This window comes from Acomys russatus, chromosome 17 (genome assembly GCF_903995435.1).
Source record: "Acomys russatus chromosome 17, mAcoRus1.1, whole genome shotgun sequence".
Classification (NCBI taxonomy): Eukaryota; Metazoa; Chordata; class Mammalia; order Rodentia; family Muridae; genus Acomys; species Acomys russatus.
The window spans coordinates 1,247,052-1,270,272 of record NC_067153.1 but is presented as its reverse complement, the minus strand read 5'-3'; the positions used below and the strand labels follow the sequence as shown (position 1 = coordinate 1,270,272).

Genomic DNA, 23,221 nt, shown 5'->3' with positions numbered 1-23,221 from the left:
GTTTAGGTCCATGGACATGGGCGTGGGTTATGAATCTGCCATGACTCTAAGAACAGTTGCTCACCTCTTTGCCTGGATGAGTGGGTTTTAACAGGGCAGACTGAAGGGTAAGGTGACTCAACAGCCATGTGGAGCGAGCTGAGACTGAAGGGTAAGGTGACTCAACAGCCATGCGGAGTGAGCTGAGACTGAAGGGTAAGGTGACTCAACAGCCATGTGGAGCGAGCTGACTTACTGCAGGTCTGGTGGTGGGTGATAGCTGGTCAGCTGGGGCCTCAACTGGGACCAGTAGCTCAGCATCCCACTTGTGGCCTCTGTGTGCAGCTGAATGAGTTTCTTCACTGTAGGATGTTTAGGTTTGAGAGCCAGTTTCCCCCTGAGAACCAGGTAGAGGCTGTACGTAGCCTTTTATAACTTAGTCACATACGCTGGAAGTTACTCAGGATTATTTCTGCCTCTTCTTCTTCTTCTTCTTCTTCTTCTTCTTCTTCTTCTTCTTCTTCTTCTTCTTCTTCTTCTTCTTCTTCTTCTTCTTCTTCTTCTTCTTTTCTTCTTCTTCTTCTTCTTCTTCTTCTTCTTCTTCTTCTTCTTCTTCTTCTTCTTCTTCTTCTCCTTCTCCTTCTCCTTCTCCTTCTCCTTCTCCTTCTCCTTCTCCTTCTTCTTCTTCTTCTTCTTCTTCTTCTTAATTCTCTCACCCCTCCCCTCTCTGCCAGATCCACTCCTCCCCTGTTTCCCTTCAGAAAAGAGCACGTTTTCCAGGGATATCAACCGAACATAGCAGAACAAGTTACAATAAAACTAGGTATAAACCCTCATGTCACTGCTAGAAGAGACAACCCAGTAAGAGGAAAAAGGTCCTAAGAGCAGGCTAAAGAGTCAAAGACATTCGCACTCCCACCGTTAGGAGCCCCACAAGCTAACCACCACAACATATTTGCAGAGGACCTGATGCAGACCCGTGCAGGTCCTGTGCTTGTCATTTCATTCCCTGTGAACTCATGTGATCCCTGCTTAGTTCCTGTGTGTGTGTTTACCTGGTGGTCCTGACCTCTCTGGCTTGCTCCTATAATTCTCTCTTTCTCTTTTCCATGGACTTCTCTGAGCTCCAAGGGGGGCAGGGCAATGGACACCTTCAATTTGTGCTCTCTCTACCCATAGTGGCTGGCTATGGGTCTCTGTATCTGCTCCCACCAGCGGCCAGAGGAAGCCTTTCTGATGATGATTGGGCTAGGAACCGGCCTGTGAGGATAGCTATTTCTGCCAGTTCTGAGACTCACATTCGCCCGAGTCCACAGAGAGAGGACTTAACGCATCTTTCAAAGGGGAGAGGACTAAAAGGTAAGAATAGTGGGGTTGAGAAATGTAATCTGTCCCAGTCCACCCTCTGGCTATGATCGATCCCATTCTTAAAATTATGAAGCTCATGTTAGGGGTTCCTGAGGCAGGTCCAACCATAACATCAACCATCAATCCAGGACTGCATCATTCAGACCAGGTCTGGTGAGGATGAAGTGCTTGTCACACAACTCTTCAGTGCAGTTCCTCTGCAGGTCAGGGACCTAAGAGGAAGTTGCCCACCCCTTTCCTTCCCTGTCTAGTGATGACTGTGGGACAGGGACTGAGTAACAGTAATAACACTTCAAGAGATATAAGATTGGGCAGTGAGGTTGGCTCAGTGGGTAAAGACATTTGTGGTCAAGCCTGAAGATCTGAGTACATATAAGCATATATAATACACAACACATACACACATTATTTTTTTTAAAGAGAGAAATCAGGAAGCATGTAATTGCCACTGATCCCCAGCAGTTTTGAAACAGCTGTATCTTGTTGTCACTTCTTTGATGAAGTTCTGGCAGTTTGCTTTTGGATTTTGATACTACCTTCTGAATTATCCTTCTGTAAGAAGCTGTGGATGTTTGGGCTCTGAATAGTTTAGTGCCCATAATAGTTCAAGGCTTAAACAACACCTATTGCTGCTTGTTCTTTATATTGGCCCCCTGATATTTGGAGTGGGGGTTGTTTCTGATTCTGTTGCCTTTCCCATAGCTGGGTTCCCTTCTCTGGCCTCAGTGGGAAGTATGCGTTTAATCCTGCAGGGTTGGTTGGTATCCATGGAGGGCCTCTCCTTCTCTGAGGAGAAGGGGGAAGAGGGAATGGGAGGAGGGAGGAGTTAGGGTAGGACTGGGAGGGGATGAGTGAGGGGCTACAATCAGGCTATAAATTGATTAAATAAATTAACAAAAAAGAGGAAAAAGAAAATAAGGTAAAGTTGATACAATAAAAGTTAAAAAACAAAACAAAAAAAGCGCATGCTTCCTATTTATAAACTAATCCTGTAGAAGAAAAAGCATGCCCACAAAACTCTTGGGAACTCTTCTTTGGGCTCCCACTGAGGTTATTGTAGGACAGTATCTTTTACGTTCAGAGACACTGTCTGTTAAGTATTCCTTCACATATTTCAAGGCCTTTGTTTGGAGGATTCATTGAGGTTTTAGTAATCATACTTGAGATTGTTATTCAGCCCGAGGTCCTTTTATAATTTGATAATTGTTTACTGTGGAAGATGTTGGGAATTAGATATTATTTTACTTTTGGACACAAGATGTTCTAGTGTTTCTTTAATATTCCATTCTTTAACTGACTCCCTTTCTGACAGTATATTACAAGGATCTAGAAGAAGCCAGGTGCCATTTAAATATTCTGATGGGACTCTAACCCTGAACATCCAGTTCACTAGATGTTTCTTCAAGGGGCAGTATCGTTAAACTTCCTACTTCTTGATGACAAAGAGTTTTCTCTCTCTAGTTTTCAATAACATTAAAAAATGTTCCTTTAACATTTCACCAAAGCCTTCTCAAAGTCTTATAGGTCTCTACCAACCAACTGCGAACACACTAGGCAACGGGCATGTCAGTCAGAACAACCTGCATATGGGCCCTCTTAGTGTTTTCTTGGGCTTCGTGGTTGGGTTTGAGGAGTGAATTTTTAAGAGAACAGAGAACCATAATACCCTTTAAGTCTATAAAAGCCACCTGGCATCTATTCTTTTATGCTCATAAGCCTATCTAAACCTGAATAAAAATATATACATTTAAACATTATTTTAATGTTATTATACAAAGTAATGTGTTTCATTATGACATTTTCATAAATACGCTTTATTATAATGAGTTTCATTCATTCTTCTCCTCCACTGCATCCCTGTTGCCAGTTCCCTTTCTTCCTTAGATAGTTCCTTAAAATGGTGTTTTTAGTTTTAAAATTATCCTCTCTTTTTCTTCTCTTCCTTAAGATATCTTCCTTGCCTCTCATGATCTTCTTTCTTAGTTTCATGTGTCATATCCCCTGGAATTGCAGTTATAGATGTGTTAACCACATGGATGCTGGTGATCAATCCTACCCCTTTGGGAGGGAAGGATTGTGGTCCTAAGCACTGATCTATCTATCCAGCCCCCTCTTTTGATGTATTGGTTTAGTTTTTTTTGCATATATTTACCCATCTGGCTCATTTTTTTGAGGTATGTCCATACTAATTTCCATAGTGCCTGTATCAGTTTGCAATCCAGTTGTGAATAAGGGTCCCTCTTATTGCATCTTTTTGCCAGTGTTTGCTGCCATTTCTTTTCTGAATTTTAGTCCTTCTGGCTGCAGTGAGATGGAGTCTTAAAACCATTCTAGTTTTTATTTCTTTAATAGCTAATTTCAAGTATTTATTTTCCAATCGAATTTCTGTGTTTTTGAAGCTATTATATTCAGTTCATTAGCTCATATATTGGTTGGATTATTTACACTTGTTAATTTTTTTCTTACAGTTCTTACTATGCCCCAGATACTAATCTTTTGTTTGATGGGTAGATGGAAACACATTTTTCATATTCTATAGGTTGTCTCTTCACTTAGATGACTTTCAGAATGGCTGTGATGAACTGTACTGGTTAATTTTCTTGTTGCTATGACAAAACTTTTGACAACAGCAACCTGAAGAAGAAAAGGTTTATTTTGACTCATGACAGCAGGAGCATCTGGCAGCTTCTCACAGCCCACCTGGAGTTATGAAGTAGGGAGAGATGAATGCTGGTGATCAGTTTATTTATTTATTTTTCATTCACTCTGAGACTCCAGCCCATGGGATGGTGTTTACCACATTCAGAATGAAGCATCCCTGCTCAATTAAACTTTCTGGCAACATCTTCAGAGACACACCTACAAATGTGTTTCCATGGTGATTCTAAATTTTGTCATTTTGACAAGGAAGATTAACTACTGCATCCTCCCTGACTCGATTGAAGAAGCTTCAAAGTTATTGAAGAGCAGTACGTGGAAGGAAATGCTGTTGCAATCATCTTGGAAAACACAATCTTCCAGGATTATACACTACAGCATTGAAAAGAAAGAATACCCAAAGACCCCAGGGAGGAGAAGAACTCAGAACTGGATCTTACAGGATGAACGTGTCAAGAATAAGCATCACGATGTTTTTTTCTTGGTGGAACATTTGTGAGTATAATGTCTACATTGTTATGGACATACAAATTTAGGAGAAAGTAACTACTTTGAAATGAAAACATTCATTTATAAGCTCAAGTTATGTTGTGTTAACATATTCACTCTATTTCATAGTCAGATCTCATACTAAATAAATGTTTAATCGTGATCTGTAAAGAGTGAAAACAGCCTCTTATATAAGAGACATAGTTCAAATTAATTTGTAGCAAGAAGCGAACAGATAGAGGCCTGACAGCATCCAGGAAAAAGGAGTATACATGAGCGAGAAAGAGATATTAAGATCCCAGGCAGCAAACCCTGTCAGTCCCATTTGGGACCCAGTAAACCCAGCCTGCTAGTACCGGGGGATGGCATTGACTGTTTTTGCTGTTCGAATTAAGGATTTTGGGTTACTCTCCTGGCAGCCACTCTAGATGAGAGTGTCTATGCAGAAGCTTTCTTGTTCAAGTCATAATGAGACAACGGGTTTCCAAATGACCCCTTCCAATTGCTGCCCTTTGGATGTGACTTTGTAGATACCGACAGTAAATGCTTTAAAGCATATCTCATTTTCTTTTGCATTTCTTATTCCTTTTTGACATTTCTTATTCTTGTTTGGTCAAATATTTATTCATTTGTCACAAATTTTAAATTAATTGCTGGCTTTGGTCCTCACATTTTTCAAAACAGCAGGACACATCATGGAACCTCCCTCCTGTCCTCACTTTCCTTCCATTCATCATAGGTACTTAGCTGCTTATTAATGACAAGGATAACTAGGTCATTTGGAATTCTGCCCTAGTGGGATTAATGCTAATTTTGTGGAGAGTTAGTTTTTTATGAGATCAAGTTGATAGAATATGGCTGACACCTGAATCTCTCTTTTGTTCTGTCTTGCTATGTGATCTCTTCCTCATCGCTGTCTTTCCAAAATATGCTTGTATCATTTGGATTCTGTTCATGGTGAGAATTTCACTATGTGTTAAGTGAGTGAGTCTACCAATGTTAAACTTTCAGACTCTAAACATGTGAGTTAAATAAACTTCTTTTCTTAATAAAGTATCCAGACTAGGGTATTTTGTTATAGCAATAGAAAATATACTAATAAACTGTCCATAGTTATCATTTAGCCACTGTAGTTTAGAATGACATTGGTTGATTTCAGTGTTCCTATACTCATCTTGATCACGTTCTGGAGTTGGGCAGAGGTTGATTTTATTTCCTAAACAGGCTCTATCTCCATTCTCCTAGACAGTTTTTGTAAGTCAGGTTCAACAGGTTACCTTGAAGGACTCATGAATCTGATAAGCACTAGCAATGCTGCTAAAAATGTTAGCAGTCTCATTTGTAATAGTGCCCAAATTTTCCAACAATGAAAAATGCTAGCTTGGTATCCATGGTATTTGTCATGTGACTGTAGTTCATCTGGAAAAGAGAAGGGAAGCATATTTTCTTGTTCTTCACTTTGGGTTTTGGCTATATGCTTTTCGTTGGTCAACAGAAAGAGGTAGACAGAATGTAAAAGTATATCATTGCTGAGCCTTGTTTTTCGGGTGTTAGTCTGCCATTGTTATGAGGGGAACATGTCGGGCTTAGCCTTCTGGTCCTAGGAGGAGGGTAACAGTTGTGAGAAGCAGACCAACCCAACTGAATCTACCCCACCTAGACATCTTGTCTGAATGTGGCCCATCAATATGTAATTTACATAAATCCTAAGGTATGGTGATTATTTGATACTCAGAAATAAAGAACAATTCAATTATAATTCATTAAAGGCCAGGAAACTTGAAAGTTAAAATTCAGAAAAGCAGTAGCTAGCTGAAATAAATACTGATTTATCATGGGCAGAAAAGGATGTAAATTGGTTAGGTTTATGAACAAAGGAGTCAAATGGGAAGTGGAAGTATAACAAACCAACCACAACTATTTGAAGTATAGACATCCAGAATGAGGTAAATGTTTTACTGATATCCAAGAGGAAACATCTAAAAGAATGCCTCCAGACTGAGCAACAAAAGCTTTTTAAGTTCAGGAAGGAAATGCCTTTCTGATGTCTTCTGAGAAAGCCATCGGGGCCCATGTTCTGATTCTTTAAAATGTCACTGAATAAGAGAACAGAAAAATTCCATGGAAAGAACTTCTGGGCATCTTGCTGTGAGAGTGGAACCAACATGCTGGTAAAGTCTAGTATCCAAATCTCATTAGGCAAATGGGCATCTATTCTTGCCCCAGTGATCTTCCTGCTGACAAATTGCATTAGCCTGTGAGTTTTAGAGAACTTAAAAGATGAGACATTGAAAATAACCTCTTGACTGAGAACAGAGTTCTTCCAAATAAGACATAAAGCCAAAACAGATTGGACCAGGTGTCTAGGTTAACAGGTCAATAAAGAAATGGGAAAATGTCAGGTTAGTGTTTCTTTCTTTCTTTCTTTTTTAAAAAAGATGTTACCTAGCCTGAAACTGTTGCTAGAGTGTGGCTGGCTGGTCCATGTAGAGGGCTCACAATTGTTGTTGCAAAATGCTCAGGAAGGCTAATAAATACTGGGCTGGCTGAAAGCTAGACTTTCTTTCTTTCTTTCTTTCTTTCTTTCTTTCTTTCTTTCTCCCCTTCCTTTCTTTCCTTCCTTCCTTCCTTCCTTCCTTCCTTCCTTCCTTCCCCTCCTTTCTCTTTCTTTCAATGTAACAGTAAGATTGACCATTCTAGGGAAAAGAAAGTCCAAAAGAAGTTTCTGTTCCCTGGATAAATGCAAGCTCTCAATGCTCTAAGCGGCCATTCCAATTACTTCTCCAGGAAACACATTTTACTCTAAATGACCCATTTTGAAGTCTTTCTTGCAATCTGGAGAGTAGAATAGTCTGTTGGTTATAAAGGAATTGATTTTATGGGAGTGCTGCTGAGGTTTCTTGGTGGGAACAAATTCACAAGGGGACAAGACAATAGTACACCTTCTTGGCATTTGAAGAGAAGAGTGTGTTCTGCCTGGTTTAACAGGGCTCGGGCTGTACATGTAGTTTCTCCTGACATTAGTAACAACCTGCCTCATAATGCCTTAAAGATCATTTTGGTAACCTTTTGATGGCTTTTCACAGATGAATAGGATAATCTTTGCTAAAACTTGAGCATAGATACTTAGGTGGCTTGCTACAGACACCTTCTGAGGTTGATTTAACTTAATAGTTGCCTCCTCTCATTTTGTGCTGGCTCATACTATCCTGAATTTCAACTTTTCAAGTATAGATAGAAAGTAGGTAGAACACTGGTATTCCTAGGAGTAACTGTCAGCAACTGCATGGAGAGGCTTGGCTTTAAATTTCTTCATGATGATTCCAGAATATAGATTCACACATATGAAAGCTTCCTTTATGTGAGTAATAGGATACTTTCTTATGGTTGTCACATAACAAGTACTTTAGCCTTCCTTTACACCTTTATGAACAGATGGAGACAATGCCTATACATCTAAAATGATTAATTCAAAATTATGTGGTTGTTGAAGAAATTCAAAGTTTCTTGGATTAGGGAAAAATCTTATTATAAGATTAAAATATTTATTTATTTATTGATTGATATTTATCCACTTTACATCCCATTCATAGCCACCTCCTTCCTCTCCACCAGGTCCCACCTCCCTCTATCTTCCTCAATCACCCCCTCCTCTACTCTTCAGAAAAGAGGAGCCCCCCACCAACCCATCCAGGCATATGAAGTCACATCAGGACTGAGTGCATCCTCTTTCACTGAGGCTAGGCAAGGAAGTCCCACCAGAGGGAAGCGATCAAAAAGCAGGCAACAGAATCCATGTTAGAGATAGCCTTTGCTGCCCTTACTTGGGGACCCACATGAGGACTAAGCTGCCCATTGGCTACCTATGTGTAGAAGGCCTAGGTCCAGTCTATTCATAGTCCTTGATTGGTGCTTCAGTCTTTGAATGCCTTCCTGGGCCCTAGTTAGTTTACTCTGCTCTGTGGGTCTTCTTGTGGAGTCCTTGTCTTCTCTAGGTTCTTTTGTTCTCTTCACTTTTCTACAAGGCTCCCTGTGCTCTGCCTAATGTTTTTGGGGGTGAGACCCAGAGTCTGTTTAGATCTGCTTCTGGGTGGAGCCTCTCAGAGGATAGCTATGCTGGGCTCCTGCCTGCAAACATGGCAGATTATTGTTAATATGACAGGGATTGGCTCTCTCCCATAGGGTGAGTCTCCGGTTGGCCAGGAGAATGTACTTTCATGATAGAAAGTTTAGAACCAGAAGAGCCAAACAAAACCAAACCAAACAGAACAAAACAAAACACCAACCTGTAACTGAAACTGTACATAATTTCTAACCCAGTGAACACTAAGAGATCAGGAAACACGCAGGTAACCAGGCCCTCCCCCACCTCCATTTCTGTTGTTGTAGAGAACAGTCTCAAGAACCTTGTAAATTTCCCCTTCATTACTCCCTCTGTGACACTGAAATCTCTCTGTCTTAAAACTCTTAGAATGAACCATCCTGTAGCCACCCAATCTCCATCTTTGGGTTTGTCCTTAGGATTCTAAGGCTGACAAAGCTCTGTGTATCACCTTATCTGACATAATGTCCCTGCTCTTCACACCTTCACTTCTCATATCTCTTATATTGTCCCCTCTGGGACTTATGACAATAGATGACTGTTGTATCTCTAGCCTTTTAGATGAAATTCTCCTTCATCTTTTTGCTCCAACAATTGTCTCCTCCTCCCCCTGCCTCCCTTTCCACCGAAGTACTCACTATTGTACGCCTTCCACATCCCAGTGGCCAGTAGATAGGCTTAGTGTCCTGCTTGTCCTTCATTGCTACATTTAGATCATTTTGTAACATCCGTTTTGCAAACATCATCTTTGAAATCCAGTCGTCATAGTCTCTATGATTTCTCTTATCTTCTAACTTGGCCCTCCCTCTACCCATTGTTTATTAAAGAGTCATGTGTCCTATAAGGCATCAGTCCTTGTGATATAGTTAAGAAGTCTTTAATATCCACGTCAATGATGTTCTGTCACCTTTGCCTTGCAATCCCTTGGCTTTGCCAAGGTCTCCAATGACCCCGTTTTCCAATGACCCCATTTTCAATCCTACCTTAGCCTTCTGTTCAATGTTCCTTTAGCATACCATTGCCAGTAAGTATGCCTTGTAATACTCGTATATTCTTTCTTTGCAGCCTTCTTCTTGCCTCAGTGACAAAACATCGTCAGCACCACCAACATGTACAATGTACCAACCTCACATGTCTTCATGTTCCTCTTTACTTTGCTTAGAGTCTACGTTCTAAATTATACCTCTGTCCTGTATATATAGTACATCTTAGTTTCCTTATTTGTCCTTCTCCAAAATGTTCCTTTGGAAATTCCTGCTTAAATCTGATTCTGCTGATTTGGTGTCTATATGCCTAGGCATGACTGGAGAAGAACCTCTTACAATCATGATGGCTGGAGCTCCTTTAAATGTGTGATTAGTAACCTTAGGTGGGTCTTTTTGCTGCTCGTATTCTTCTATTTTTTTTCAAGACTGTTTCTCTGTGTAGCCTTGGCTGTCCTAGACTAGAGTTCTATACCAGGCTGCCCTTTAACTCACAGCGATCTGCCTGCCTCTGCCTCCCGAGTGCTGGGATCAAAGGAGCGCGCCACCACTGCCTGACTTTATTTTTCTTGGCTAAATTTCATTCCTCTGATTTGAAATTTCTCATTGGTCTTGTTCTTCCCAAGTGTCTTTCCCACAGTCCTTACTCACTGCTTGCTGCTGCTTATTTTAACTGAGAAAACAGAAGCAATTATCACCTCTCTCTCTCTCTCTCTCTCTCTCTCTCTCTCTCTCTCTCTCTCTCTCTCTCTCTCTGTGTGTGTGTGTGTAGGTGTGCCCTCAAGGCCTGTCTACATAAAAAGTTTGTTTAAAAGATATACCATAGAGCCTGGCATGGTGGTATATGCCTGTAAACATGAGGATTTCTGTAAGTCTGAGGCCAACCTGGTCTACATAGAGAGTTCCAAGCCTGCAAGAGAAAAAAAGTAGCATAGGGCTAGGGAGATGGCCCATCAGGTAAAGATGCTTACTTCAAAGCCTGATGATTTGAGCTTGATCCCTGAGACCCACAGAATGGAAGGAAAGAAGCAACTCTAGAAAGTTGTCCTTTGACCTCTGCATGCCTGCCCTCACATAAATGTAAAATCTAGTTAAAAAATTTAAAAAAGATATGCCACAAAATTCATAGGCTCATATGAGCTATAGTTACTTATTTATGAGTATATAGGGTAATGGTTAGATAATTTATTATGTCTGTTAGATAATTTATTACTGTCAGTATAAAGAATCTAATGGTGTCCACAACCTATCCTTTTCTTCCTATTCAGATATTTTTAGGTTCTTTATTACTAAAAGTGATACATGTAATTTCTTATTTCCTATTACAAGATAGTGATGACAAAACTGTAGTTACTTTGCTACAGTTCTTCATGACTTGTATAAAAATAGGACTGACTATGTATTCTATATTTTCTAAATGTTACTAAATGTTCATTAGGCTCATGATGTTGTATTGTCTGTTACACATCTATGAAAGCCAGTTTCTAATGACTCCCTCAGAATCATTATGTTCAGCTTCACTGCTGACTACACAGATGCAAGCCTCCATCACAGAAGCAAAGGGTGCAGAAAATGGCAATGTAACACTTTGTTGCAAGTCTGCTTTTTTGTGAGTTCTTTTATTTTGTTTAATTAATTTATTCAGATTACAACTCAATTGTTATCCCATCACTTGTATCTTCCTGTTCTTCCCTCCATCCCTCCTGCTTTCACCCTATTCCTCTCCCCTAGGTCTATGACCAAGGGGGACCTCCTTTCCCACTATATGATCATAGGCTATCAAGTCTCATCTTGGTAGCCTGCTTATTCTTTCTTTGAGTGCCACCAAGGTGAGGTGGTCAAATATGGGGCACCAGAGTTTATGTCAGGATCAGTCCCTGCTCTCCACATAACTGTAGGAAGCTTATTGTAGGAAGGTTAAACAAAAAACCACAGTCTTTTTTGAACTTTTTTGGTCTGTATTCATGGCTTTCAAGGATGTGATTAATATCAATGTTGAACTTGTATACATTGCCACCAAACAGAAAGATTAGAAAATAAACCTATGAGCTAAATGGTAAGGGTAGCCATATTCACTTCAGGAACACAGTCCAATACAGCTTTAAAATACTATGGGGAGTATGGCATCACCACACTTATTGGAGTCTAGAGAGGATATTAGTTGAAAGAGTCTACTGTACTGTGAGAAATGATATAAAAAACTTGTTAGAGTAGAAAGCTTTGTCTTCTCTTGAAGATTGCTCAATACGTGGAGTGGAGCATGAAGAGGAGGATGATGACCATCCTGGGCTCCAGGGAAGGACTACACAGGGGAGGAGGGGGCACTACTTCCATAGTCAGATGTGACAGTGTATTTGAATTAAAATGGGTCAGAGTGGTCCTACAGTCTTCTCACCCCCTAGGAGTAGTTGGTAGTAAGCCACTCACAGCCCAGAAGCCTGAACTCATCCAGTATTATGTATGAGTCACTTGAAATTAATGGCTCAAAACCACTTTAATGGTTTTGCACAATTCTTGTTCTTGCACAATTCTAAGGAAAAAAAACCTTTGGTGACTAGCAGAAGGGAACCACTCACTACACTGCCCTCCTTGAGCATGGGTCACAAAGGCATGGAGCCTGGATACTTGGGAAAATTAAAAAAGTAATTCTGGGTATCTGGCTTGATGGCACTCATGGCCATGGCTGGACCATGAACTGGATGCAGAAGGAAGAGGAACAGGCTGAGGACGGCACTCTAAGACACAAAGCCTGGGTTGAACCTCTGCCTACTTGTGTGTGGCAGGACTGTAGTGACCAGCCTTTGCTGTCATCATCATCACAGACTTTTCAGAAGCGTTTGACAGAGCTGATTACTTCTTATATTGAATGCTTTTTTTTTCCCACTTGGCTTCTGGAACTTTAAGACTCCTAACTTTTGAGTCTCTAATTTCCTGGCTTCCCACTCACCTTATTTCTTCTTCTCAGTCAGAGTTGGAGTATTCATCCAACTCATCTCTTTTGCTTCTGAGTAGTGGAGGCTGCCAGAGTTTAGCACTCTATCAATACTCATATTCTAGGGGGCCTCATCTTGGGCCATCATAAATAGTTGTATGTACACTATGGTGCATCTAACTTCAGGGGACACCACTTATAGAAACTAGAAGGTTGACATAAAGGTCATTTGTGTAACATGAGCAACTTAGTGTAATGGATGTCATGAGTCCTGTGCTTTAAATATTTTTCATACTTAAGGACAAAGGATTCCTTCTTTGAACTTAAGATTCACATATATTTAACATCTATGCTTTGATATAAAACCTAATACTCAACATCAAATTCCTGGTCTCCTCTAAGCCTCTTCATTTTTTCTTTTTACTTCAGTAAATGCCCACTCTCACTTTAGTTGTCCAGTCTAAAAATCTGTGATTCACCCTTTATTCTCTTTTCTCTTATCTCTTTTTCCTTCTACCCTCTTCTCATTTCTTTCTTTCTTTCTTTCTCTTACCTTCTTTTTATTTTTGCCTGCATATTCTATTTGCTGGCAAATTGTATTGGCTCTACCTTCAAAATACCTCTAGGATTTGTCCACTCATTACTATTGTTACTATGAACATCATAATAACCACTATCATCTGCTTCTCATTGTGGATTGCTTTTCTAACTGGCATACATGCATCTGTCTTTGCTACCTTCAACTTGCTTTTTTTTTTTTAAATAATCATAGGACACTTCCCAAATTTTCATGTCATTCTTGCACAGAGGCAATGCTAATCTCTTCTGTTTTATTCATATTTTGGTATATATGCTGCCAAAGCAAGAAAATCTATATTTTTATTTATTAATGAATTAATTATTGTGTACAACAGTACATGCATGAAGGCCAGAAGACAATGTTCAGGAGTCAATTCTCTCCTTTTACTGTGGGTATCTGGGATTGAACTCAGGTCATTAAGCTTGTATGAAAAGTGCTTTTACTCACTAAGCCATCTCAGTAGCCTTAATATATTCTTAAAAAATTTGCATGTACTATATTTTCTGGCATATAAAATGACTTTTTAACCCCCCCAAAATCCATGCCAAAGTCAGGGGTTGTCTTAGAGGCCAGGTACTTACCTGCAGCTTGCTTCCCTTTGCTTCATATGTTCAGCTCAGATAGTGGCGGGGGGTGCCACTGCTGATTCCCGACTCTGTGTGGGAGTATGAAGCAGGGAGGAGCAAGCAAGCTGTACACATCTTCCTGTACCTCAAGTAAGAGAACGTAAGCATGGACTGGCCCTCCTCCAGAACCTACCCATTCTACTCAGAGGGCTGCAGGTCTTCAGGTTGAGTGGACCATGCTTTAAAGGGGCAGTGTAGGTTGGCAAATAGACATATGCTCGTGTCTGCGGCACAGGGTATGCACTGGAGGAGGGGTAGTCTTATACAGTGAGTATATTCCAAACTCTATATTTTAACTGGAAAAGTTGGGGGTCACTTTATACTCCCAGTCCTGGCTGTCTTAAAACTCCTTGTGCAGATCAGGTTAACCTTGAACTCACAGAGATCCATCTGTCTCTGAGTACCAAATGCTGGGATTAAATGCTGGGATTAAATATGTGTTCTATGATGCCCAGCTTCTAGCCCTCAATATATTTGTTTTAGATTTTGGGCTTTGGTTTTGAGAGAGAGAGAGAGAGAGAGAGAGAGAGAGAGAGAGAGAGAGAGAGAGAGAGAGAGAGAGATTGATTGATTCTAGTAAGCTCTGGCTATTCTAGAACTTGCTCCATATAGACCATACTGGTCTCAAACTCAGAGATCTGTTTGCTTCTGCCTCCCAAGTGCTGAGATTAAAGGCATGTATGACCACAGTCCAAAATCCTCAATATATTCTTAACATAGCAGTCATCATGAATTTGTTAAAATCCAGGCCAGGTTGCATAACTATGCTCAGTACCATCTTATGGCTTATTATATCACCCAGAGTCAAATGTCAAATTCTTTTTGTTAAAAAGAAAATAATTATTTGAGAATTTCACATGATGTTTTTTGATCATATTTACCTCCTCTGTCCCAACTCCTTGATTCCTCCCACTTCCTCTCACCCAACTTCAAGTTTTCTTCCTCTTCTTCCTCTTCTTTTCCTCTTCCCATCAAGTTGTCTCATGTTGGGCCTTTGCGCCAATCAGAGAGTGGTTGGTTACTCCCGTAACATTCTGCCCACTATTGTGCCAATGCAAATACCTCACTAAGTCATTTGTTATTGTAGCTTTCAAGGCTCATTTTAATCTGGTTTCTGCCACCTGTCTTACCATGTCACTTTGTACATAATGGTTTGATTGCTGGTTCTGGACCATGATAAGATGGCTTTTGTCCACAGCCTATTCCCCCAGTAGAGTTTGCTTTTCTCTTAAGTGTTATGAACTTGTCATCTCAGATCAGCTGCCAGCTCATTCCGAGGACCAAACATTTCCTACCCCAAAATGGCACTCTCTAGTCCCCCTCTCCATGCTTATTTAACCCACAGTACTATTACACCATATATACTCGGTACTGTATTTAAAAGTTTTCAGTTATCACCTTACCACCCACTAAATTTTTGTATGATTTGTTCACCTCTATTGTCATGTCAGGGATAAGTTGAACATGGAAGAAATACTCTTGTGTACATAGCTGTTCAAAGTGCTTGCTCAAGTATTGGAGATAAATTTTTCTCTGTCAGCTTGTTGACTTCTGAACCATTTTCATATTTATCTAAGTGGTCCACAGGCCTAGTAATTGCTGCTAAAGAGAGTTTGACTTATTTTATTTTTCCTTTTTTTCCCTAAGTGCCCAGTACAATGGAGACAGCATGTGATTGGTTCGAAAACTTAATCTTTTACCACCATGTTTAAAAACATCTCCTTTCTCTTCTCTTCTGATTTTTTTCCTTCTTTTTTTTTTTTATTAATTTATTCTTGTTACATCTCAATGTTTATCCTATCCCTTGTATCCTCCCATTCCTCCCCCCCCCCTTCTGATTTTTTTCTCTTCCTTCTCTTATCCCAATTATAAAAGCTCCTGGACTGGTATTCACTCCTGTACTAAGTTGATATTATCCATCAAAATTTCACATTCATCCAGAACCTGGGAAATTAGGTCTTTGCTGATGGGATCAACTTATGAGAAGACCATACTGGATTAGGGTGGGTTCTCAGGCCACCAAAACATGATGTGTGCACTTATAATGAGGAGAATTTTGACACAAAGATACAGACATCCACGAAAGAAGACCACATAAAGATCAAGCCAGGCAGAGATAGAATTTCCCTGCCATAAGCCAATAAGCACCAAGGTTTGTTGACAACAACTAAAAGCCAGAAGAGGTGAGTATAGGTCCTATCTAAGGGCTCATAGTGAGCATGGACTTGACAAACTTTTGAGTTAGATATCTTGACTCTAGGACATAAGAGAGCAAATTTTTCTTATTTTAAGGCATTAGGTCAGCAACTTATTCTGGAAGTCTCCTAGAATACATCCTTCAACTCTTCCCTCAGATCTAATTAATACTACTTGGCGATTCTGAGACCCCACTTATCTTGTTGGTTTGAAAATAATTATAGTTTCCTCATCCCCCATTCTCTTCTGCCTCTGACACATATGTAACAATTTAGGCTTTTGCCTTTATTTTTCTCTTATCTTTATGACTTGCTTCAAAACTGTTCATCCTATGTATGAGTATACACTTTCTGCAGTCAGAATGCATTAATGAAAGAAGTCCTCACACAGTATGGGAGAGCTGTGATTTCCACATGGAGAAGATTCAGAAGCAGGAGCCAACATGGCTCCCAAAACAGCTAATGTGATTTCTAGACCGATATTTGTCTACCAGAGCAATTTCTAAGATGCAGGCTAAAAGCTTTGGGTTTTAAAATGCTTGAAGCAGAGCGTCAGTGACTGTGGCATGGGTCTTAAGATGCATCTTTATGGTGAGAGAATCGTAGCTGAGTCCTTTGATGGGAGGTGGAAATGGCTCCCTGCTGGGACTGGAATGGAGAGAGTCCCTTAAAAGGGACCTTCCCAATAGGTAATAGCTTTTGCAGTGCAAAGAAAGGGCCGGGAACACATCAGGGATTTGTTCCACTTTCTTTCTCCCTCTCATATTCCAACATGTTCCACCCGCCCTACAAAAATAAATTTTGCTACTGGCTAATTTCTTTCTATTTTTCCTTTCCCTGGATTCTCTTTTTGATTTATTTTTTCAACTGTCATGAAGTTTGATTTCCTCTTTGCTTTTGCTTTCTGAGTTATTTCAGGGTTATAACCACAGAGGGGTGCAGGATTGACTTGGCACTATGAGTCTGTGCTGCATAAGGAAAGCCCCTCCCCTGATTTTACATCAGTCATAATTTTCCTGCCACAAACTGCAAAGAGCATGGGTGCAGGTTTGACTTCTCAAGGTGAAGCAGATTAGAATGTTCTTTTATGTCTGAAGAGAACTGTTGGCTTGACTAAGAGTTTTGGTTGGGCCGAAGCTTTCTGGATTGTCTGACAGGAAATGGCTTGAATTGTTTTTTCAGGCTGTTTGACCAAGAACTCTGAGAGATTCAAGGGGAATGGGAAAAAAAAAAAACTTCCTAAAATAACAAGATGAAATTTGGCAGGATGTGTATGTATGGTTAGCAGTTAGGAATCCAACAAATCTGCCAGGTGAGTTTAGGTGCCTTGGCAGCATGGAGACGAAAAGAGGAAACAAAATTAGTGTTAGCAAAGGCTTTTTATTATGGCTTCTCTTCTGCCTTAACCGAGAGAGGACTAAGTGGGACTCATGTGGCCTAAGGACAAAGGCCAGGGAATGGCCACACAGGAGACCAATCCTAAAAAAACATAGCCAGAATTTCTTCTCCCTCCTAGTTTCCAAGCTCTTTTGCAGTTTGACTATGCAGCTACTCCCAGAGGGAGTGAAGTTTATGTCTCTATCCTCTGAATCAAACCTTATGTTTTCTTTGCCCTGAATAGAATATGATGCAAATGGCTATGCTACTGTTAGGTCTAGGCTTCATGAGCCCATGCATGTTTCTTGAACTCTTGCTTCTGCCACATGATCAAGCCACAGCTGGCCTCCTGACTGATGAGAAACATCGCCTAGTCACACCCCCAGGTCAGTCAAGAGTCAGGCAACTGCTACATGTGAGAGTGGAATGCCTTTGGCCAGCAGCTCTCAGCTGCCCTGACACCTGGCTGCATATGCATATATAAGCTCAGCTGAGGCCTGTTAACCTGGCCTAGATAAGCTGCCAGAGTGAAGAAATCAGTCTTCATGTAATGGTGCTTTATTTAAACACGTAGTTTTCGGTTTGTTATATAGCGATGACTAACTGATCCACCTTATTAGACAGCAAGGAATAACACTGGACTCAGAGAACAAAAGACGTGAGTTGTGCGTGTCATAGCTCTGTAGGTTATGGAGTTCAGATGACTGTGACAGTCAGCTGATCGATGATAGAAGAAGAAAAAGCTGCTGCTTATCGAGCAGCATGCACCGCTAGCTCATAGAAGCGAAAGATGCATATATCTAATAACACCACTGTGGACCATGTCACTGAGTGATTTTAGTGAGATATCTGCCCCCTAGTTTGATTTTACATAGTCAAGATGCAACATTATGGCCAAAGCAACTTGGGGAGGAAAAGGTTTGTTTCAGCTGGAATGTTACAATTAATTATCATAGGAAACTGAGGCAGGAACTCAGGGAAGGAACCTAGAAGCAGAAGCCAAAACTGAGACCGAGGAGAGATGCTGCTGACTAGCCTCATCCCTGCTTCTCCACAGCTAGCTTTTGTATGCAACCCAGGGGTGGGCCCACCCATGTTGGGCTGGGCCTCTCTCCATCAGTTAGAAATCGAGAAAGTGTCCCACAAACACGCCCACACGCCAATCTGATGGAGGCAATTCCTCACACAAACAAGATATTGCCAGGAACAGGGCCTCAAAAAGAGTGGTAGTAGGTGGCTGGCTGGAGGCCATTAGGTATCAAGGGGACTGTGTGAGAGGTCACTGGGGAAGACTCTGGTGAACCCACTGCCACCCAATGGCAAAGGGCCCAAGAGCACCAAGGCCCAGATACAATGGCAGTCCTATAGTTACAGCACTGCCCTTCTTCCCTTCATTATCGCTTTGTGTTCTTCAGCTCGGGGCAGCGGGGGTGGAGGGGTGGGTGAGTGTGGGAGAGTGGGGGTGGGTGAGCACAGTCCCCACTTAAAGTGGGGCCTGGTGGTGGGAATACTCGTCAGGCAAATGCAGAAATGCCACACTTATTTCCCTTCGTTCTCTGCTCCCTTCTAAGCAAACTATAAAACTCCCACTATTACTTGCACTTTGGATACAATATATGGTTTAATACATAAACTGTTTCATTATTTTCTCAAACCAAAATGAAAATGAAAACAAAAGAGAAGGAAGAGAGAGGTCAAAGTTAGCAGCTGGCTGATAGAAGTCCAAATAGCTTGCAAAATGCTGTTTGAGATGCTCCCATCGCTTGGGAGAACTTTAATAGGAGGAAAGACACCCATGAAACATAAAAGCAGATAAATTGATATTACTTTTGATATAAGAAACACATTCCTGCATCAGATCTATGTGACAGTTTTCTGCCTGGGGTGACAAACGGAATCTGAAAAGGTTTATAGCAAAATGAAAAAAAATTTAATAATTCCAAGTTACATGTGAGCAGTGGGACTGTAAAATGCACCAGTGAAATATGATCTTTGTAAGGGATAGAAAGAACACTTTGGAATCAGGCAGACATGAGTTTCAGTTTACAGGCTGTGACTCCATAAGGAAGTACATTTACATCCCTGCGACTTGGGTCTCCTCATCTGGAAAAGATAGTTAACAAAATCTGTCACGCATGGTGAGCTGAATGAGACACCGTAATACTCTGAAAGTAACTAGCAGTGTGCATGGTATGGAGTCAATGCCCGAAGAAGAACGCTTTAAGTTATGTCTAACATAGTTCGGCAACGACTTGACTTCAGCATGACATCAGCATGTTGTCTCTTAAGGATTGTTAATTAAAGACAGGCATAGGGGCTGGAGCAAACTCAGGTGGTGAAGTGCTTGCTGTGCAAGTATGAAAAGCCAAGTTTCGGCTCAGAGTCTACACAAAAAATCAGGTGTGCCGGAACCCTTGTAATCTCTGTGTTGGGGAGCTTCGGACTAGTAAGAAACACTGTATCAAAACAAACAAAGGAGCAAACAAAGACAACCCCCCCCCCCACCCAAGAACAACAGGCTGAACTCTGGCCTCCACCTGCAACCTCACATAAGCACACACTCTCAGTCTGATAATCCAGCTGTATGTGATTATTTCTGCTTCTTGTTAATAGTCGTCAACTCATAAAGAGTAGGGACACAGGAGAAGCATCCAGGATAAAGCATCTGTGTGAGAGGGCGGGAAGCTGGGGTACAAACAGGTCTTGGTTGTAACTTGGTACTACTGCTCTGTGGAGGCTGGCTGATGATGACGGCTCAAGTGTGGCAGTATGGTAGATAAACCATCAGGGGATGGCAGGGTGGCTCAGTGGGAAAAGACACCTGCTGTACAAGCCAGATCACTGAGTTCAAATCCCTGGAACCCATGTGTGTTGGTTAGATTTTTGCCAGTTATTTGGGAAGACAGAACCTTAAGTGAAAAAAAAAAAAAAAAGTATTAATCTGATTGGCCAGCATGCAAGTCTATGGGACATTTTTTTAAAAAAATTCATGATTGATGAGGGAGGGCCCAGCCCACTGTGGGCATGACCAGTGCTTCTGAACACTGTGCTACAAAAAAATATTTTAAGAGAGAAATAAGAGGGGAAGAAAAAGAACTTTTAGTTGAAGTAAAAATGTAAACACCTCAACTCAGGTATATAAACAATGCTGTTCTCGCATGGCCCTGAGCAATGATTTCAATTGTCCTGAAAAGAAAGCTTAACTGTCCTTAAGTCTAGCAAGGCTTTTTCCACAGCAGGAAGCATGGCAACACACAGGCAGACATGGTGTTGGAGAGGTGGCTGAAGTCTCTACATCCAGATCTGCAGGAAGTAGGAGAGAGTGACCCGGGGTCTGCTTTGGGCTTTTGAAACCTCAAAGTCCACCATCAGTGACCCACTGCCTTCAATAAGGCCACACGTCCTAATCCTCCTAATGACTATGCGTTCAAACATATGAGCCCACTCAGGCCGTTCTCATTCAAATCACAACATTATCTTCAATTTTGCCCTCACACACTGGGTTTTTAGCTTCTGAAAAATCTTCACATCACACGCTACTATTTATTGACATCTAGAAACAGAAATAGCAGCTTGGCTCCTACTCGGAATTGGCCTCTGCTGCAGCTCTCTCCTTCTCTTGAACCTTCCTGGCATCACTCAAGATGGTTAGGACAGTGTGGAATTTCCTCTGAAAACACTTTGAGCTGATGTGCTTGGCCCTGCAGAACATTGCTTTCTGAGTCCTTTCTCAGAGAGCTTTGTCAAGCGCTCAACTTAGTTGCCACTCTGAACGTCAGGAAACGTCAACAGTTTGATCTGAGGACACCATTACGGTTGAGTGTGAAATGTTGCTCATAGGCTCATGCATCTGAACACTCATTCTCTAGACCAGTGGGTCTCAGCCTTCCTAATGCTGCAACCCCTTAATACAGTTCCTCAGGTTGTGGTGACCCCAAACCACAGAATTATTATTGTTGTTGTTATTATTATTATATAACTGGGTATAGCTGGGTCTTGAGGTAGCACTATTCCCATTTTCTTAGAAACCATTAAATTCATTTCCATTGTGGTTGTACAAGTTTTCACTCCCACCAACAATGGAGGAGTATTCTTCTTTCTCCACAACCTTGCCAGCATTTGCTGGTTGCTTGCATTTTTGATCATAGCCATTCTGACAGGTATAAGATGGAATATCAGAGTTGTTTTGATTTGCTTTTCCCTGATGTTGAACATGTTTTTAAGTGTTTCTCAGCCATTAGAGATTCCTATGTTGAGAATTCTCTGTTTAGCTCTGTACCCCATTTTTAAATTGGGTTTTTTTTTGGTGCTTAATTTCTTGACTTCTTTATATATTTTGGATATTAGCCCTCTGTCAGATGTAGGATTGGTTAAGACCTTTTATCATTCTTTTGGCTGCCATTTTGTCCTACAGACAATGTCCTTTCACTTACAGAAGCTTTTCAGTTTCATGAGGTCTCTTTCATTAATTATTAATCTTAGTGTCTTAATTGTCAGTGTTCTGCTTAGGAAGCTGCTTCCTGTGCCAATTCTTTTTTAAAAATAAATATATATATTTTTAATTAATTAATTTATATTACATCTTAATTGTTATTCCATCCCTTGTATCTTCCCATTCCTCCCTCCCTCCCGCTTATCCTCTACTCCCCTCCCCTATGACTGTGACTGAGGGGGACCTCTTCCCCCTGTATATACTCATAGGGTATCAAGTCTCTTCTTGGTAGCCTGCTACCCTTCCTCCGAGTGCCACCAGGCCTCCCCATCCAGGGGACGTGGTCAAATATGGTGCACCCGAGTTCGTATGAAAGTCAGTGCCCACTCTCCACTCAACTGTGGAGACTGTCCTGTCCATTGGTTAGATCTGGTTTAGGATTTGAAGTTTACTGCAAGTATTGTCCTTGGCTGGTGCCATAGTTTGAGCAGAACCCCTGAGCCCAGATCTGCCCGTCATAATGTTCTTCTTGTAGGCTTCTAGGACCTTCTGGATCCTTCTATTTTCCCATTCTCCCATACTTCTCTCACTGAAAGTCCCAATAGGATGTCCTCCTCTGTATCCCACTTTCCCGATAAGTGAAGACTTTCATGGGATGTGCCCCTTGGGTAGTGTCCAATTCTTTCAGGGTTGTTCTCTACTTTCTGTTCTATTGGATTTAGTGTGTCTGGTTTTATGCCGAGGTATTTAATTCACTTGAACTTGAGCTTTGTGCAGGGTGACAAATATGAATCTATTTGCAGTCTTTTACATGCAGACAGCCAATTAGACCAGCACCATGTGTTTAAGATACACTCTTTTTCCCATTGTATGGTTTTGGCTTCTTTGTCAAAAATCAACTGTCTGTAGGTGTGTGGGTTTATTTCTGGATATTTGATTCAATTTCATTGATGGACCTGTCTGTTTCTATGCTAATATTGTGCTGTTTTTTATTACTATTGCTCTGCAATACAGCTTGAAATCAGGGATGGTGATACCTCCAGAAGTTCTTTTATTGTATTGTTTTAGCTAACCTGGGTTTTTTGTTTTTCCATAGGTGGTTGAGAATTGTCCTTTTTAGGTCTGTAAAGAATTATGTTGCTATTTTGATGGGAATTGCATTGAATCTGTAGATTGCTTTGGGTAAAATTGTCATTTTGACTATGTTAATCCTGCAGATCCACGGCATGGGAGATCTTTCCATCTTCTGATATGTTCTTCCACTTATTTCTTCAGAGACATGAGGTTCTTGTTATACAGATCTTTAACTTGCTTGCTTAGAATTATACCAAGACATTTTATATTGTCTGTGGCTGTTGTGAAGGATGTTGCTTCCCTAATTTCCTTATCACCCCATTTATCATTTTTATACAGAAGGGCTACTGAATTTTTTAAGTTAATTTTGTATTCATCCACTTAGGTGTCTATCAGCTGTAGGAGTTCTCTGGTAGAATTTTTTGC

General features: G+C 40.9%; 1 non-coding gene across 1 annotated transcript; it reads right to left on the bottom strand.

The window, feature by feature from the left end:
• Positions 1-13,273: 13,273 nt before the first annotated feature.
• LOC127201938 (U6 spliceosomal RNA) lies at positions 13,274-13,376 on the bottom strand. Its single transcript, XR_007832272.1, has one exon. It is a non-coding gene; the product is annotated as a U6 spliceosomal RNA (small nuclear RNA).
• Between the last annotated feature and the right edge of the window lie 9,845 nt (positions 13,377-23,221).